Raw genomic sequence first — 16,041 nt, forward strand, 5'->3', positions numbered from 1 at the left:
TTATTTTAATCATTTTAAAATGTATATTTGATATTCATTAAAATATATTTGATTTCTGATTTTGATAATTGTGTTATGCTCATGTAAGATGTTAAGATTAGGGGAAGATAGATGGAGGGAATAAAAAGTTAAAAAGAAAAAAATGTATTGAACTCCCCCCATTTGCCCAGAACTGTGTGAGGCACTTGGTACACAGTGGTGATTAAGCAGGCAGAATCCATTATTCCCTCCTCTCCTCACTTAGTTATGAAGTTATCATTTAGTCATACCAACGTTTTTCCACTGCAGTTGAAGCCTATGTGTGTCTTATTCTTTTCTAGAAAACCTTAATTTTCCCACTTACTGAGCACTTATGCTCAGTTAAGCACTTATTCCCAGGTGTTTTCCATATTTCATTGCTTTATTCTTATAGCACACCTGTAGAGTAAGTGTTATTACCCATGATTTGCATGTGAGGAGACTGAGGTGAGAATATAAGCTAAACAGCTTCCCCATAAGACAGAGTGGCTGAACTGGGACTTTCACTTGGGTTTGTATAAATCCATAGGGTGTTGTCATCTCATCTCACAGCCCTCCACTGATAAGAATCACCTCTGTGCCGGGTCCTTTCAGATCTCAATCCTTTTCCTCATAGCCCTATTCTTGTAACATTTGTTACTTACCAGCAAACTGCTCTTCTACCTCTTAACCATTAGCAGAACTACAAACTGGATGAAGTTTCTAAATCATGGTTTGGCTAATGTAGAAGGGTTTATGAGAATGGGTTCAGACCTAACATTAAGGATTAGACAATGTCAATGCTTTCTGATGGAAATCATATGTAGATAACAGAGGCTGTTTGTGCCAGTGAAGTATCTACTTTTTTGAAAGTACCTCTACTTTTTTGAAACTTCCACCATCCCTTGATCAACTTATTCTCAAGCCCGGCTATGTTTCCAGTTACTATTTAAAGTCAGAAAATAAACAAATCCTTGAATAGTATTCCTCATCAGTTATAAATTTAACTTCTTAACTTTAATATGCAAAGGTTGGACCTGGGGCTGCCTAGGTTATCTGGGCTGCAGAGTACGTTGGTTCTTTTCATCTCAACAAGATGGAAATTTTAGGATACCAAGGGGACAGAGAGAAGACAAGGCTCTTTTTTATTCCCAAAGAACACAAAGTTCTGACGTTACTCACAATCTCTCAATCTTTGCATGAAGGTGGGCATTCTCAAGACTCCTGGGCCCCAGAGTGGTTTTTGCTTCCCTAGGAATTGGGACAGATATCACCAGAAGAGGTGCCAATGGTGGTATAGTTCAGTCTCTGTTCCTAGTAGGAGCATGGGTAAATTTCTTTCTGGACTCAGTATCAGGCAAGGCTGTGGTTCTTCCGGTAGGTAGATTGCTACTCTCAAAGACACTGTGAATATTTTCTCCTTTTACTTGGCTGCTAAGAAGCTTTGTTCCAAGTTTAAGTCTCTACCATTTTGTCCTCAACTTGGTTCTGGCTTTGTCTTACTTTCCCATTCTTAGTTTTCATTAATCCTGATTTTTTAATTTAAAAAACGCTTTTATACTTTGTACATCTCTGAAAGTAACCTCAAATCTCTTTGGGAATGAGGCTGAATGTAAATAATCAATGCTATTAATAAGTAATATTTTAACAGCTTCATTCTTATCTATTGAATGAAGTAATCTATTGTCTTTACTTATCTCCAAATAATTATACTGTAAAAATTTAATGAAAGGTTTTGTTGTCCAGGCAGAACCAGGACCCACCCTGATAAAATCTGACTTCAGTGATCCTTATAAAAATTTTGCAGGTTACTTTTATATCTGAGAAACAGAACATATAGCTATACTGGACATTTTTATTGTTCTTGATATCCAATGTCTCATTCTAAAGAAATTAATAAGTTATAACTGCCACCAACAATGAATGAGGTGGCCAGAATCACCGCATCTTTGCCAAAACTGGGATTTATAACTTTACTGTTCTCTGCATTAACAGTACATCCCAGTTATTTCTAAGGTTGGTTTCTCAAAGTAGGGACCACGAATTTCTGGGAGACTTCATAGATTCTGAAAAAGTTCTTGATTTCGGAACATGATTTTGCTGGAAAAAAGGAATCGATTCACTCTTCTGGAATCAGTCTTTAGTTATAGAATTTAAACATAGGGATCCTAATTAAGAAATAAGAACAACATTTAAAGAGATGAAAATGCATGCTAAGAAGAGAGCTAAGAAAAGCTAATCCTTTCCAGTTAAGAGAGAAAAAGGCTGAGGGATAACATATGATAAAGCTTTATGTAAGGCATTTCATACTGGTTTACTGGATGAATTAATCAATTTATTTTTAATTAATTAATTAATTTATGGCTGCGTTGGGTCTTCGTTGCTGCGTGCGGGGTTTCTCTGGTTGCTGTGAGTGGGGGCTACTCTTCGTTGCAGTGCACGGGCTTCTCATCGCAGTGGCTTCTTTTGTTGCGGAGCACAGGCTCTAGGTGTGCAGGCTGCAGTAGTTGTGGCTCGCCAGCTCTAGAGCGCAGGCTCAGTAGTTGTGGCGCATGGGTTTAGTTGCTCTACTGCATGTGGGATCTTCCCGGACAAGGGGTTGAACCCGTGTCCCCTGCATTGGCAGGTGGGTTCTTAACCACTGTGCCACCAGGGAAGTCCCTAATGAATTTATTAATCAACTAATTTATGCTATTAAAGATCATATTTTCGAAAGTATTTATTTATTCATTTTAGGTAAAAATAGGTAAGACCAGGTAAATCTTGTTTTGTATAGAATACATTAACCTCTTATGTCTGGCTGCTTTGTTTTCAATGGGAAAGTCACAGTACAATAATATAGGACCATATCATTTTAAACCTTTATGTTTTCTATAGGAAAAATTAACCCATATGTTCTAAATTGATTTGCCCTTAAGTCATTGCAATGTGGCATTGTAAAGACTGCCTGATGTCAAAAGAAGCTTCTGGATTTTTTTAAATAATCATTTTTGTCAGTTTTTGCCAAGAATAAAATGAATTAGAGAACCAGAAGGCTTTACAGAGTGGAGCCAAGTTGTTTGAACAGGTTCTACGTTTGAAGTTGTAAACCCTTCCATTTTTTTACCAGGACACATCTCTGAAAATGAAAATGCAAATAGAGGATTTTCAAAACATGGACAGCACAAAGTTAGTGTAAGAGTCTGTTTCTGAAGCCAATATTTTCATTATGTCATCACTTATTAATAAAAACAGTACATCTCATTCTTCTCTACTTTCCCACAGAAAGAGTCCATTTGTGAAAAGGTTGATTCAGCTGTGTACATCCTTATTGCCAAAGGGAAGTTGTACCTGGTAGGAGAGACAAACAAGGGTCAACACATTATGAATAGGTATATTATGTGCTTAAGCATTGTATTAGAGCTTCAGAGTGCTACGGGATATGGACAGGGAAAAGATTAACTTGGCAGCAAATTGAGGAAATTTTGATGGAAGAGGTGAAGGCATTAATTTTAACACCTTAGCTAAATAGCCAAGTACACGGTTTTACTGTTTGCTGGGGGAACCAGGAAGATGAAGTAGTATGGCCTGTGAACTTCGGGCTTCTGCCTGGAGGAGGCCATGGAATGAAGACATGTGCCTCTGGTGGGTGATAGGAGGGATTAGGGACAAGCACAGTGGGGACAAAGAGGAGATAAGAGAATGGTCAAGGCAGATTTCTTTGACCTTGTAGTTTTACTTCCTTAATAAAGAAGAATATCTCTGTGCTTTTGTTCCAGTTTTTCTGCCACCAGTAATGATTTCCTCCACCGCCCACCTGGAATCCTGTCCAACCCATTCGTTCAAGGCTGAGTTCAAAGATTGCCTATTCTGGGAAGGCTTCTCTTACCTTCCAGGCAGAATTTTCTACTCTCTCCTTGACGGTTTTAACAGCACTGCAGATTTTAAATAAAGAAGATCAAAAGCATCTAAATTTTGGAATTATGCCAAAAGGATTTTAAAAATTAACATATGATTTTTTTCCCCAAATATGGCATTACAATGACGGAATACTCATTATGCTAGAATTCCCAGCACACAATGGGTTAATCCTGTGGGCTGCCACAACCGCCTGGTGATGGAGAGGGTGCTGTGGAACCCGCAGCAAGGTCTTGGCAGTCTTCCAGGTGATGTATGCGATAGGAAGATTCTTGGTCATTCTCCATCACAGTGCTCCTTTGGAATTAAGATACCTAACCTCATTAAGCCAGAGCAGGTTAACTCCTGGATATGCTGTTAAAACCATCTTCTAGTATTTTGGTTCAACTTTTATTCTGCCATAGTACTTCTCACATTGTTTAAAGTGAGGTCCAGAATAGTTGCGTCTTATACGTGTTAAACTTACGCATTTTGAGGAGGTGATGGGAGGAAGGGGAGGGGAGAAAGCAGACCAGAAGACCAAGAAAGAGGGAAAGCAAGAAAAAGGTGACAACTCTATTAGAAAAGCATATATCTATTGAAATGGGGAGTGGGTTTAAGTTGGGATATGTGAATCTCACCCTGTGCTAGCTGATCTCGGTTTCTTGGACTTCTGTTGGTGGGTGTCTCCCTGTGCTGGAAAAGAATCTAGTGTTTAAATGTTTACTTTTTCTCACACTGTGAACCTGAATGCAGGACAACAAACTCCTTCACCAGGGACGCAATCAAAGAATAATCACTTCTCACACTGGAGGAAAACCCAGCTCTTTCTTAAAGGATTTTTTCAAATGAAATTTTGCATAGGATTTTTATTTCAGTTTTTGTTGTAAGAGCTGACTCCAGAAAACAACCCCAAATTAAATGCAGTTCCGTTGGCATCTATTAGATGGTGAGCGCTTCAAAGACAGAGACCAGGCCTTGTTACTGGCCATTTTTGTGTTTTGTGCTCCTAGCACTTAGAAGTCTTAATTAACACTGGCTGAAGAGATCATCTCTTCTACAGCTTCAGAACAGCTCTCCCTTCACCCACCTTCCTCTTAAGACTTATGAGAGTTATTGACCCAAATTACCTTCTATTTGTGCATTGTGCCCTTGTGCTCTCTGAGCAGGCAGTTTGCTCCCTTTAGGCTCATCCACAAGAAATAGTTAACCTTTTCCAACCAGTGTCTTAAACATGTGCAGCTGGATTTGCTGCTTACTTTGAGCAAACCTTCTGTTCCTCTCCTAACTGACTTAGTTAGAATGATGAGCTGCTCTAGGCAGAAGCAGGGTCCACAGCCTTTCTTTCCAAATGGGCTGAGAGGGCAGGAGTAACAGGGCAGGAGGGTGAATTTGGAAGGACTCTGGAGCCTCTACTTCTTTTAGCCCTCCCTGGATCTTAGCTGAAATGAAGCTGCTGTCTGGGACATGGAAAATGTTAACTGGCTTTCTCTTCACCCTCCCTCCCCCTCACTGTGACGTGATAGTTGCTCAGGGTGCAGGCTCAGCCTGAGAGAGCTTATGTGCTCCTGCTTAATTGTTTGGAAGCTAAAAACAGACATGGAACAGTGAGAAGCAAATTGTTTACTGGGTGCATATTCAGTGGAGCACTGCTTAAATCACTCCAAGCTTCCCCCAATCATTTCTGAAACAAGGTGGGGCTGAAGTAATTAAGTAAATAAATGAAATCACAGAAAATCGAGAGGAAAGAAAACTGTTTTTCCTCACAATACAAATGATTTTCAGATAGCTCATTTATTAAATGCCAGGTAACCAGTTCCTTTTCAGCCTCCTTCCTCCATTACCAGCTTAGCCCCTGGGCTGCGGGATGTGGGGCGCTGGGTACCAGGCTCTCCACAGGGGTGATTCCGGCTCAGGAATTTGCGGAGCCCAGCCCCCTCCATTTCCTCCCACTGAGAGCACTGCTCCAGCCTGGCAACCTGTCCATGGGCGCTGTCACAGGGACTCAGACAGCTGCTGACAAACATCCACCCTGGATTTGTCTAGAGCTGCAGCATCCATCAGAGGTCTTTTCAGAAACCATCTTAATAAAAAAGATTCCTGCTGTAATATTAACGGGCAACCTCTGTACATCCCATGTTTGAGAACTGTACTTGGTACCATAATGTACATTGATGGCAGCGGCTCAAGTTGTCAGATCCAGTAAAAGCAAGAAAAAGAACAGCATAATATTTACGGGCTGAATGGTTTTGAAACAAGAAATGCTTCTGGCATAAAAGGAGATGAAATTTATGCTAACAATCAAAATCATTGCAAATCTGGGTTATTAAAACCAATATTGTATTTTTTGAAAGCCACACGAACCCAGATAACAGACTTTAAGAAGACCAAGTGATTCTAAAGGACATTAGACAAAAAGAGAAGTTTAACTGTAGATTAGCATGATGGTACTGAACCTGGGTTGCTCATTTCCTCTCTGTACTTTTTATATGGTGGTTGGGGAATAAATGCTTTTCTACATGGGGGAAAAACAGCAGGCTCAGAGTATATGGAAAATTCAGGTGGTGGTCATAAATACATATACCACAATTTATTTTAATTTGAAAGCATAAGCTCCGTAGGAAATGAAGCAAAAGGTTTGGATTCTTTCAGCTGGTAGATTTTGAGAAAATTTTCCGTAATTCAATCTTTTATTTTTCTTACTGGTTTTCATGTATCTGTAAGAAACCACCACTAAACGAATTGTCTTGTACCAGCACCACTTTCATGCACATTTATTGTGTAAAGTGGAAACTCTGAAGTGTAAGAACTCTGTAGGACTGAGTAATAAGGATGACTCCAGACCCCACCACACTGACAAAGCAGAAAGGGACATTTTCATTTGGTTTTAAACATACATTCCATTTGTTCAAGTAGACAAGAATTTTCTCACAACTTGGAAGATATTTCTATAATATATATATATTTTTTTGCCTCGGGAGAATTTTTAGCCCTAAAAATGAAGACAGGAAGTGGCCAAAAGGAAAGGATATGTATTTGCTTCTTCTGCCCCCAGGTATAAATATTTTCTCGTATGTGTTGTCTTTTTCTTAGACACCAGAAGTGAGGATGTACAAGTCTGACCAATGCTAGTTTACTTGATATTACCACTGTCAGATGAAGAAAACAGAGGAAAGACCCATTATGAAAAAAAAGATCACCTCCAACAATCAAATTTAAAATCCAGCAGCAAGACTACAGTGAAGTATTGCACTAAAATTTTTAGTGCTCAGAATGTCAAAGTATAATTTTCAAAAAGTTAAAACATGACGTTGATGCAAATGTAGAATGAACACATACCAAAGATATTATCCAACTCATTAATTAATGAGAAAACAGTAAAATCATAAAGCTGGTTCAAAGAGCATTTGAGGAGCTGGTTGTTTATAGATGATGTAAAAAAGGAATATTAAGTTAGATTGCTGCATTAGAATTAAACTGTTAATCATCAACAGTAGAAGAAACTGTAACATTTGAGGTTATTTTTCTCTCAGACAGAAAATATTGCTTCTGTACCAGATGCAGGTTTACAAGATAACATGTAACTTCACAGAACCTGAGCCTTTAATTTATATTTCAAATATCAAAATCTAGCGATGGTAGATTATTTCAGAAAATTAAGTAATCCTTGACCAAATGGGTCTGTTCAATACTGTTTCAGTGTGACTTTGTAACAATTCGCACGCATCCTCTTGTCCATTACAAGTTATGGATGATTTTTCTTAACAAGTGACCTAAGGAATTCTGAATTTACCACGTAATCATCTGTTACATTTTTTTGACAGCATGTTGCTTGGTAAGAATGAAATTGTAATCAAGTATCTGTCAACCTTTTGTCACTTCCTTGATTCTTCCAATATTGGTATTTGGTGCTTGTGTACTTTGCAGCTTATGAATTAGTCTCACTGATGTTTGCAGCTCTTAGCATCCTGGCTTGCTGAGCTGAAAAGAACCGTCAGTGACAGTGAGAACTTATTCTGCAGTGACATGTGAGGGTGCTAGGATATTGTGATGTATACCTCCCTCTTCCCCCCATTACTTACACACACACACACACACACACACACACACACACACACACTCACACACACATACAGCCTCACCCAATAGGATTGGTGAATCTTAGACAATTTTATGAGGACAGGGAAAGCACAAATCCTCCAAGAAGAAGCTAATCCTCCTTTGAGTTTCCTGATTAGCTAAGCAATAGAACTACAGACTCCTTGCATTGGACAGGACCTTAGAGGTTAACTATTCCCACTTCCCTGTCAAAGTAGGAGTCCCCAGAACAGCCTTCGCCTGTGATCTTTGTAAAATGCAAATTCAATCATGTCACTCTCCTGTTAACATCAGCCAGTGGCTCCCCTTTGCCCTCAGGATATAGTCCAAATTCCTAACATGACTTACAAGGTCTGGCCCCTCTTCTCTCCCTCCATCCTCAAACCTCTTCACTCTTCTCCTCTTGCACCTTTTTCCTTCAAGTATATAAATTTGCTTTAGTTTTTAAAATGTGTCCTGTTCTCATTAACCTCTGTGCACAGGCTGTGTCTTTTCTCTGGGTAGTTCATAGACTTCAGGTCCAGTCTGAAGAAGATCTTGTGAATTTGACCCAAAGGTCATTGTTTGCTCCTTAGCATAATATTCAATACATTTTTTTCCTTGAGCTAGAACTATTGGTAAGACAGCAGAATCGAGTTGGTAGATCAGGAAGTTACACGAATGACAGAAATGTAGCACACTGAGATTTGGGCCTACATCTGATGAAGTCGTTCATGTCCATCTTTGAGAACAACATGGAAGGATCCAGGTTGGATCATAGTGCTGAGTGAGATCTGTAACTGGTAGAACACAGAACCTCGAGGGGGGCATGAGTTGTCAATAGCATGCTTGAGGGAGGTCTCTGTCATTGCCCTTTGCAGGCCATTATTTTCGTAATGTTTTGGAGGTGAACCTCAATGGCAGGTTGCTGAAATTTTCAAATGGACTCAAGTTGGAAGAAGTTAATATTTCAGATGAAGATTAGTTGACAAAATGTTCCTGACATATTGAAATAATGAGTTATGTCTAACCAGACAAATTTTAAGTGGATAATCACAATGAAACAGCACAGTGATAGGGTACGGTGGGAATGGGAAAGAGATTTGGAACAAATATTGGTGAGTCTAGTTGAGAGTAAATTCCACACGAGTTCGCAGGGTGACATGACTTCCAAAAAATAGTAGGGTTTCTTGGCTGAATGAATGAAAGCATAGTATTTATATCAATGTGAGTTTTAGTGTCATTTTTCTCGCTGACTTGCTCAGTTCAGAGATGGGAATCTATGTTTGGATTCAGGCATTATATTTCAGGATGCTGGAAAACTGGAGCGTGTGTAGAGGAATGCACATAGGATGGAGAGGTGACTAAAAGCTTTGTGATGGGAGGGTTGGGGGAAGACATCTGCTTTATTTAGGTTGGAAACAAGAATGGGAATATAATAACTCTTCTCAGATATTTGGAGGGGTAGTGCATGGATGAAGGATTTATTTTATTTGGTGTGGCTCCTGAGGCAGAGCTAAGACCAATGAAGCAAAGTAGTAGTTAGGAAAAGTGCCTTAATATAGATAGCTCCTTCCTGATGGAGAGAGCATCATAAAACCAAGCTGTCTCAGGAAGCTATGAGTTCCTTGTCACTGAAAATATTCAAAGGCCAGACAACCAATGATTTGTTGGAAATGTAGTAGGCTTTCCAGTATTAGGGAGAGGCTGTTGAACTATCATGCCTTAGTATCTTTCAACTTTTATATAATTACTGTCTCCTTATTAAGACCTGTATTTTACATAGCACATACGCTTAAATAAATAAATATATACAAGGAGGAGCTTTTACCCAGCTCCTTATATACCTAGTGTGGTATAATGGGAAGAGCCCATGTTCTGAGGACAAATTGTTATAACCCTGTCTAGCTATGTGATCTTAGGCAAATCATGTAATTTCTCTGAATTGCTATTTTGTAAACTGAAAAAAATAATAGGACTAATACTTCTAGTTGAGATAAGACAATGGAACAACATGAATATGGATTAAAAATATAAATAATGTTTTGAAATTAGCTAAGAGAAAATGAATGATCAGACAGTGAGGGTCACAGAGATTCAGATGAAGGCTGGATCACTGGGAGTTGGGTAATAATAAAAGCAGTTAATTTAGTGCTTGCTGTGTGCCAGGTACTGTTCAAAGTGCTGCTACATGCATTAGCTAATTTTATCCTTGCCAGAAACCCATGAGGAAACCTAGCCACAGAGGAGGTATGTGATTTCCAAGGTCCCATGGCCATAGCCAAGTCAGGAAATGAACCCAGGCGGTCTGGCTCCAGAGTCTGTACACTTATTTTCTTTACTGCCTATGAAGAAGACATCACAGATGAGCAGTGTTTGACCCACCGTGCTGTTGCAATTGAGGCCAAAATCAATCCTACTGAAAGTTCTGGAGCTGAGATGGCCCTTCAGAATTGTCCCAAATTTTGAGAAGGGGGTTGGCCTTTGTAACCCTACATTAACCCAAGGTTACACCTGGGGACCACCAATAGCCAATGAATGGCTGACAGGCCTACTGGAGGGCAATTTCTAGTGAGGAAATCAGCTGGGAGAGTATAACAGCCAATCTTCCCAGCATCTGGGGGATTGGTGCATGGGTGAAGAGGGATCCAGGCAGAGCATCACAGAATCCCTATATCTGGCATAGACCAGGCATGATGACAGTGGTGATGGTGATGGTGATGATGATGATTACCAAAGCTTTCTGATGGGGCAGACTCTGTTCTACGTACTTTATTCACACTAACTCATTTAATCCTTATAATATTCCTGTGCAGAGGGTGCTTCTATTTATCTTTTGAGGTAAAGAAACTGAAGCACAAAAAGATTTAGTAGCTGGGGCAAGATCATTCAGCCATTGAATGGCACGAAGGGGATTTTTTTTTTTAAAAGCACTTATTTCTGGGCTTCCCTGGTGGCGCAGTGGTTGAGAGTCCACCTGCCGATGTAGGGGACACGGGTTCATGCCCCGGTCCGGGAAGATCCCACATGCCGTGGAGCGGCTGGGCCCGTGAGCCATGGCCGCTGAGCCTGCGTGTCCGGAGCCTGTGCTCCGCAAAGGGAGAGGCCGCAACAGTGAGAGGCCCGCGTACCGCAAAAAAAAAAAAAAAAAAAAGCAAAAAGCACTTATTTCTAAATTCACATCCAGTAAAATTCACTCTCTTTGACATACATTTACATGAATTTTGACAAATTACAAGGGACATGTGGATACAGAATAGTTCCATCACCCGTCCCCTGCAAGTTCTTCAGGCCTTTTCTAGTCAACCCTTACACTTGTCTCCAGCTCTAGCAAACCGCTGGTCTGTTTTTGCTCCTATAAACTTTCCTTTTCCAAAATGTCATTTAAATGGAGTCATACAGTATATAATCTTTTGAGTTTGATTTCTTTCACTTATTGTAATTGATGCATCTGGGATTCACACATGTTGTTGTGTGTATCAGTGCAGCGTTGGAATTAGAACTCAAGCTCCATGACTCCAGAACCCAAGCTCTAACCACTGTGTCTACAAACTCCCCCGGGGCAAGTCCAGTGAGTAGACATGTGATATTGCCTCTTCTGGTGTGGACACAACTATAACTTAGTTTCTAACGCTCCTTTTAGTAACTCTGTTAGAAATTGCTGTGGATTGTTCATTTGTAACAAAAAGTTACAATGAGAAAAACCATGCAGTGGGCTTTGACTGAATTAATTAACTGTTGTAGTTTCTTATTATGAAGTTGAGTCGGTTGCCCATTACTAACTTTGTCTATGAGTTTACCATGATTTTTCCAAAGTGTTGTAAAAGAAGATAATTTGGATTTCTGGTGTGTCTCTGATCCTGCCATGTGCTGCTAAGAAATTTGTTGGGGAGTATCTGTTCTTTAGTGCCAGTTAAAATACGTATGAGTGTTATAAGTTATATAGTCCACAGGCTTGGATGTGCAAAGCTGAAACTTTTCTTTATACCTGAACTTTACTCTCTGGTCTCTATCTCTGCTTTTAAAGGGAAACTTTATGTTGTCACTTCAACAACATTCACTTCTAGTTAAATCTTTGTCTCTTTTGGTTTAAAATTCAGTCTAATCAGAATTTCCCTCCCTTTCCTTCTACTTTCCCTTAATCTCTGGTAGATTAGTGTGGTGTAAGGAAAGGGCATCAGGTTTTCTGTCCTCCTCTGATCTCTCTGGTTCCCTCAGTGGGGTCTCCTTCCATTTGCTCTTTGGTCTCCCAAAGAACTGCTCTCTACAAACTCCCTGTGGCAAATGCAGTGACTAGAGATGTGATGTTGTCTCTTCTGGTGTGGATACAACTACTATTTATTTTCTAACTCTTCTCTTAGTGACTCTATTAGAAATTGTTACAGATTATTCATTTGTAACAAGTGCAGGGTTTGATACAATCTGTATGCTCTGCCCCAGAACTATGAGTCATCCATCACCTCCCTTCTCAGGCACTTTTATAACTATTTTTTACTTTTTACTTTTTTTGGTAGGAAGTGGGGAGTGTGCCTCCTCTGAAACTCTTGGCTGTTTTCCATGTGCTACACTGTGGAAGCCATGACTTTGGGGACTGTCCTGGGGCTCTGCAGCCTATTTTCTTCCTTCAGCCCTTTGAAACCTACGGTTTGGCATCATGTTGGACACAGGGCTTTTCTGTGAGCTGTGAAGTGTCTGAAGCACATTGTGGGAAGCCAGGAAATCTTAGAGCCTCTTCGGCTCTGAGATCCCCACTCTCACCTGTGACTTCTGATGTGGACACAACTGTGGCCCCCCCAGTTTCAATCCAGAGGGGGACAGTGTGCCAGGCCACTCTTCAGGTCCTCACAGCACGTGAGCCCCTCAGACTTATCTCTAATCCAAGTGGTAGGAAAACTGCTCTTTGGCTGTCCCGTTCCCTCTTAAATGTTTCCCGTTCCATAAATGCTTGTTCTGAGTCTTCCAGGGTTTGGCTTTTGATATTCAAAGCCAAGGCTTCAGAATCTCCAGAAGTTTTGTTTGTCTGTTTGCCTTACGTGCCTGCCTGTGCTCATGTCATGAATGAACTTTGGAAAAAAGTACTCCATTTTCCCAGGGCATCCCCGCTTAGCTACTACAGACTGGGGGGGGAGGGGTGGCTGGGAAGGATTGCTGAGAAGAAATGTACAAAGATTGCCATTATCTTGGGTGGGAGAGGACCTGGTAAGGTTCGCACTGGAACTGGGGTGGAGGTGGGAGAGATGGGGGTGACTGTTGGGCTGTGGAGCCTGACAAACCTCCCCATGTGATTCTAACATAGACTTGCCTCTCCCTGAGGACCACAGTTTCTGTCAGTGCTTACCGTTGTCTTTTACTGTGTGATACATTCTTAAATATGCTGTCTCGTATCAAGAAGTTGATCAAAGGTCATTGTTACCTATACTTCAGGGCACTCATTTTTTCCTCCTATCCTTAATGAGTACAAGGACCATATCTGTCTCACTCAGCATAAGTCTTCCAAACTTAGCACAGTGAGTCACATGGCAGGTACTCTGGAAATACTTATTGTGGATGGTGAGAATGACAGCTAGCTTTGGCTCTGGGAAAAAAATTATATCCAAGACAATTAAGGAAGTGACGCTATTATGATTTGGAAGGAAGGACAATTTGGGGTTAGCAAAAGGGAAGGGGAAAGGGAGTAATAGTTTCTACTTAGAGAGGCTCATATTTTGAAACCCAGGGTGGCCCAGAGTATTAAATTATGTTTCCTTGGGACTGGGCAGTTTCTCGGTTCTAATGACTAGAACTCTGCCGCTTCCTGCCCCTCTCAGTCCTACTGCGATAAGATACAAAGTCCTGGTGAACATATGGGCACTGAGCAGAAGCTTTCTGAGCTATCCAGCCCTAGTATCAGCAGTAATCATCTACCGTCAAACTGGAGATTAGATCAGCGTCTGTAGAATGGCCTTCCTCAAGCCACAGGCCAGCTTCCCCAAAGGAGTCTGTTTCACAGAGGCCACAAACCCCAGCCTGAAGTCACCTAAAGTCATTCTACAGAGAGGCACAGAAGGAGGAAACAATTCCAAATGAGGAGATTGTTTTCCCAAAATAAAGAATTTTTTTCTCTCATTGATTTTTCTCATTATTTTCTACTCTCTTAAAAGTAATAATAACCATAGAGCTGAAATGTCTGCTTGGTGAATTTCAAATCAGTTATATGAGATTTTAGGCCACTTTCTACAACAGTGGAATAAAAGAGAGATGCAGTGCAAATTATTTTGAATTCTGTAGTACTCCTCTTACGTTGTCTCTCTACTTCTTGGTTTTTGAAAGCAGTTTGGTAGTGACTTATTGGCTGTCTTAACAACCCCATGTCAGATTTTGTGTTTCCTTACAAAAAGACATCTTGTGTAATTAATTTTTCAGTCTGGAAATAATAGGGCATAAGCCACTGGTCAATGCCAAATTGGGCAAAAAATGGAAGTTTGGCCTAGTTTTTAAATGTTTTATCTACCTGAGATATTTAAATATGTTATTCTTGTTTATTTTTTGATTGTATAAGCAAAGATATTTTGCAATCTGCCATTTTTACTTATTTACAACAAAGTTGTCAAAACTAATCTTTTTCTTTCTTTTTATGGTTGTGTGGGAAAAATGTGTTACTCTTTAAGATCATTGGAGCTTAAAATATTAGCTTGTAACTTAACATGTTGATGAGTTACAGTAGTTTGGCAAAAACTTTTGTGAATATTAAAAATTCAAGAAATATGGTTAACAATATGTTTCCTCGTTACAATAAAATATAGATATGAAATTAATGATATTCTAATTTAGAGCTTAATTTGATAGAAAGCATACACTCAAACCTTCTCAAGTGTTTGTTAAACCCTAACTATGAGCAAGGTTAAACTCTAGGGAATAAAAAAATTAACCAGATCCATATCCTGTCCTCCGTGAATGTACAATTCAGAGGGAAGATAAGGCAGAAGAGCAACTCTAATGAGAAACAAGGTGGAAATGGCAAATACCCTAAGGAATTTGGAAAAGGCACGTACCACTTTTAGCAAGAGATAAAAGAAGAATCTGTGAGGAACTGGTGGCCTTCGAGTTATTTCTGGAAGGATGATATGTGAAGGGAATTCTTCTGGAGAACAGTGTGTGAAGTATATGTAATTTAGAGACCACTTGTGTTTTTTATGGAGTAAAAGACACTTTCAGGCTTGGCCTAGGAACCTAACCAAAGATAAATCCATTCTAGCCACAAAAATCCCCTGGGACATCTTGTCCCATTCTGACCTGAGGGTATTAATGCTTGCTGATCCCTATGCCTGGAATGCTTTCCCCCAAATATCTGCATGGCTGGTTCCCTCACGTCCTTTATGTCTCAAACCTATGACACACTACTGAAAATTTTAGCTGTCACTCTGGTTCCCCTTCCCTGCTTTGTCTTCACCGTACTTGTTACCATATAATATACTATATCACTCTCATCTGTTTTGTTTATCTGTTGCCCCTCACTAGAGCGTATGCTCAGGAAGGCATGGCTTTTGTAATGTTTCCCACCACCAAATCCTGTAACAGTGCTTGGTGCCTCGTGTGTATTCAGTAGATATTTATAGCACAGTTGACTGAAAGAACAAATGTAGAGAAACACAATGGTTCCAAACAGTTCACTTTAAAACAATTATTTTAGATGGAAGTACAGCTCTAGGCTGAGTATTCATGTTCTTTCCCTGTGGCAGGCAGCTTTTGTGTGATGTGAGTCAGCATTGGATAGCTGTTGTGATCGCCCGGTGTAACCTTGGGCAAGTCACCTGATCCCTTTGTGTCTTAGTTTCTGCACCTGTAAAATAGGACAATAAAGTCCCTACCTCATAGGATTATTGAGTTAATATGTTTACATGTGTCTGGCATATAGCAATTGCTATATAAGTGTTTACTAGGATTATTTACTTTTCTTTTATGGACTTGAGTTTGGCTGTCCTATCCACTATGTCTTCAAGGACTATGAGGACAGACCAGTTACTCTGGGCTTTTCTTCAAACACAGTTTCACTATTTCCTTCTGTGTAGACTCTGCAGGCTTTGCCCAAGTACTGGTCTTTAAGCCTCCCCA

The sequence above is a fragment of the Pseudorca crassidens genome, chromosome 5, assembly GCF_039906515.1.
Source record: "Pseudorca crassidens isolate mPseCra1 chromosome 5, mPseCra1.hap1, whole genome shotgun sequence".
Lineage (NCBI taxonomy): Eukaryota > Metazoa > Chordata > Mammalia > Artiodactyla > Delphinidae > Pseudorca > Pseudorca crassidens.